Here is a 4,240-nt window from a genome sequence, read left to right on the forward strand (position 1 = left end):
CCATTTCTTATGATATTCTTTCTGTCCCATTTTGCTTCTCTTTGCCTTCTGGATCACACATGATGCATAAGTTTGTACTGTTTGTGCTGTTATTCAATTCCCTGAGAACCTGATCATTTTTTTCCATTCTCTTTTGTGAGATTTTTTTTATTGTGTGCTGTATGGCGGACCCACATTTCATTATTTTCCCATGTAGATATTCCGTTATTGCAGTACCATTTGTTGAATTTTTTTGTTTGTTTTGCTTGCTGATTTTTTGGGAAGTACATGAACTGGGAATCAAAGCTGGGTCTCCCGCATGACAGACAATGCTTGTGAGATTCTGATTGCTCTATGTCTTAATTTGCTGATTCCTTCTTCTGTGTGTTCAAATATACTGCTGTATGCCTCCAGCATATCTTTAATCTCTTGTATTTTGGCTTTCATCCCCATAATTTTGGTTATTTTTCCATTTACACTTTTTTAGTTATTTTTATGCTCATACACTATTTTCCTAATACATATTTTAAATCTCTTTAGCCATATTTTTCTTCATCTACTTGAATTAATTTAAGAGATTTGTTGGTGTTTCTTTGATAAGCTGTTCAAAATTCTGAGTCCCCTCTGAAGTGTTAATCTGTTCCCTTTCCTGGGCCATCTCTTCCTGTTTTTTAATATGCATAGGTATTTTTTTGTGATGTCTAACATATGATTAGCTTGATGAGTTTACTCAGAAGATCGATTTCTCTCTCCTGCCCAAAGCTTTATTGTTGATTTGTTTTGTATTAAGACTTTCCTTTGACACTTGGTTCAACTTATTCTAGACCTTTAAAATTGCCCAAGCTTAACTGATCAGATTCTTTCAACTCTTCTTTTTCTCATTCGTGCCCTGGGTATGCAGTATAATTTTTAAGATTGCACTAATTGTGCGATTGTTTCACCCCCAGGAGAAAGCTTCCTTTCTTCTGTTTCTTCTCTGGGAATCTTTATCTCTTCTGTTTTTGTTTTGCCTCCATGGTATTTCATTGTTTTCAGATGCTTTTGTCTGAAAGGTAATTCTGGCAGAGGGTTACCATGGAGATGACTGGTTCCAAGTCAGTATTCCCCAGCCAAAACAGGGTCGTGGCCTTATGAATGGGACAGCCTTTGGGAAAGCCACAGCAAAGATGCCCAAAAGCCTTTTTGATGGCTTGCGCCCCTGGCCTGCCCAGCAGATGGCACTCTTCAGCAAACTCTGAGATCCCAGCACCTTTGAACTTCCACTGATTCCCTCTTGTCTGGGGTGGAGATGAAACAATGGAGTAGGGAGTTGCTGTGCTCACTTCTCCTTGAAAAACAGCTAGTAGCCAGATAGAAATGATCCCTGATTGAGGAGGGTTAAAACTGTAGCTCAAGGCTGGAACCCAGCAATCCCAATTTGTTGATCAAAAGCCATGGTTCGTAGTCAGCTGTATCCCCACCCTGCCCCACGCCCCCAATTCTTGGGGAAGAGGGCTTCCATGTCTCTCTCTGTGCCAGGAACTAGACCGATGTGGCTAACCTCAAGACTGGGGAATGGGTGCCGACAGTTGCTGCTGAGTGCTTTACTCACAGCTTTTTGTTGCAATGTCTCACCCTCTTCATCCCAGTGCTGCTGTAAAATGCTCTCCTGCCTTTGGAGCCTGACAACAGTTGTTTCAGACAGTTTCTATCTGTACACTAGCTGATTTTGGAGGAGCGAGTACTGCAGCTCCCTACTCTGCCATCTTCCATGGATGTCCCAGTTCTGTGCAATTTTATCACATGTGCAGGTCCATGTGTCCATCACAGTCAAAATTCTACAGCACGAAGACCCCACATGCTACCCCTTATAACCATAGACACTTCTTTCCTTTCTTCCTTCTAATATCACCCTGCCCCTAGTCAGTTTCCATCTCTACAATTTTGCTGTTTCAAGAATAGTATATAATAAGAGGAATTATGTGGTATGTATCTTTTGAGATTGGCTTCTTAAACTCAGCATAATTTCCTTGAGATCCATCCAAGTTGATGTGTGTATCAATCAGTCATTTTTTTTTCCATTTCTCTAGGTAGTCCTTTCTTAAAGTATTTTTATTTTGATTTCAGATAAAAATGAAAAAGAGATATAATTACACTGAAAAGTAACATCTACATCTGGAGAATTACCCAATGGAAGATACAATGAGAATACCCATATTTCATGCCCTTGTCCAGTGTTCTGTAACAACTCTGTTCTTGGAAGGGAATTCATGAGCGATAATACTTGAGGAGATTCTCATCTGTGGGTTTTAAGATTTTCTTATCAGCCATATTCACTATCCATCCTGGAGCAAGACCGAAGAAAATCTGCCGTGGGTCCTTTCTAGTGCTTAGCATCCTGAAGAGCTCATCTTTGGTGATATCAGGTAAGATATAACCGTACTTCCTGGCAAGCTCAAGTCTTGCTTCAGGAAATTTGCCAGGATCTGCCAGATAACCACAGTTCTTTGCATCGGTATAGTACAGTACGAGGGACTCAGGCGGAAGCACACGTTTTGGAATGGGTTGTCCACGCAAAAAGAACGGAACAGCTTGCACAGAATTTCCAGACTCCTTGGGTCATAGAAGGCTGTCGTAACAACACCACCATTTTTTTCAATTGCAGCAATGGCTAATTCTGAAGCCAACTGTACTTCAATATTAACTTTAGCCTTAAAGGTGTCAGCCCCCTCCTCTACAAGCTGGACACCATAATCCCTTTTAAGTGGCTGGACCGTCACACCTCTGCTATTGACAAGCTGGGTTAAATCAATAGGTTGTGTAGGATCAACTCGACCCAAATCAATAAGATATTGAAGCCTATTGAGACTCAATGGCTGATACTGACGTCTGAAGCTATGTCCTTCATTAAACCCATATTTTGGGATCCGAAGGTAAAAGGGAGTCTGGCCTCCCTCAAAGCCCAGTCGGGGTCGGGTACCCCTCTGTCTTTCTCCTTTATGTCCTCTGCCACATTTCCTACCTCTTCTCCGACCCCTTGGTCTTCTCTCCGGTTTCCTGGAGCCTGGGTTCGGCTTGAGGTTGATGAGGCTGACCCGCGGCAGGGCCTGGAGCAGGTCCAAAGCGCCACCCGCACCGCCTCGGATCGGACCGGCCATGACATTCAAAGGACGAACTGAGTCCACGGACAGTCATTTTTTTATTGGTATGAATATACCATAGTTTGATGAATCATTGGCCTGATGGAGAGTATTTGGTGTATAGTTTTTTTTTACTATTATAAATAAAGCTGCAATGAACATTGCCTAAGAGTGCAATTGCTGTGTTGTGTGGTAAGCACATGTTTACTTTTGTAAAACATTGTCGTGTGCTTCCAGGATAGCTTTTAATATTCACACCAGCAATGTATAAATGACCCAGTTTCTTCACATTTTCACCAGCATTGCACCAAAATTTCGCTATTTTGGAAGGTGTGTGCTGGGATATTTCATAGTGGTTTTAATTTGCATTTTCCTAGTGGCTAATGATGTTGAACATTATTATTTACCACCTGTATAGTCTCTTCAGTGAAATACTTGTTCGTGTCTTTTGTGCATTTTTCTAGTTAGAGAGGACAGAAAGAATGAAAGGGCAAACTTCATACTGGAGAAGATACCCCAATGCATATATATAAAGGAATTTGCATCTAGAATATATAAATAACTGCAAAGAACCAATAAGACCACTAAACCAATTAAAAGTGAATATTAGCAGTTTATTCAAATATCATAATTACATGGACCCTTGAATAGGGAGTGATATCTTATTGGTTTGTACAGGTTAGTGTGATGCCCTGATACTTCCCAGAGTAATCTAGGCAGAAGATAAAGAAGTGTTTGCAAAATCCCCATAAGGGACAGGGGAAAAATGTGGAAATATTAAACTTCTCTACCTGGGGAAGACCTGATATTCTTGCAAGCGTTGGGGGCAACCAATTTAATAGGCTAAGTCCTTGATCTTGGTGCTTGCCATTATGAAACTTATTCCTGCAAAGGAGAAGCTAAGCCTACTTAGAATTATGTCTTAAAGTCACCCCCAGATAAACTCTTTCATTGCTCAGATGTGGCCTCTCTCTTTAAGCCAGCTCATTAGGTGAACCCATTGCCTTTTCCCTGTACATGGGATGTGACTCTCAGGAATGTAAATCTCCCTGACAGATTAGTAAGAAAATAAAGACAGAAAATAAATAAATAGTTGGGGGGATAGAGGTATGGGATGTTTTGGGTGTTCTTTTTTACTTTTA

The 4,240-nt window shown here is 40.9% G+C and overlaps 1 pseudogene; it reads right to left on the reverse strand.

Moving 5' to 3' along the window:
* Positions 1-2,052: 2,052 nt before the first annotated feature.
* LOC143654887 (large ribosomal subunit protein uL15m pseudogene) lies at positions 2,053-3,140 on the reverse strand (annotated as a pseudogene).
* Between the last annotated feature and the right edge of the window lie 1,100 nt (positions 3,141-4,240).

The sequence above is a fragment of the Tamandua tetradactyla genome, chromosome 14, assembly GCF_023851605.1.
Source record: "Tamandua tetradactyla isolate mTamTet1 chromosome 14, mTamTet1.pri, whole genome shotgun sequence".
NCBI classification, from domain to species: domain Eukaryota; kingdom Metazoa; phylum Chordata; class Mammalia; order Pilosa; family Myrmecophagidae; genus Tamandua; species Tamandua tetradactyla.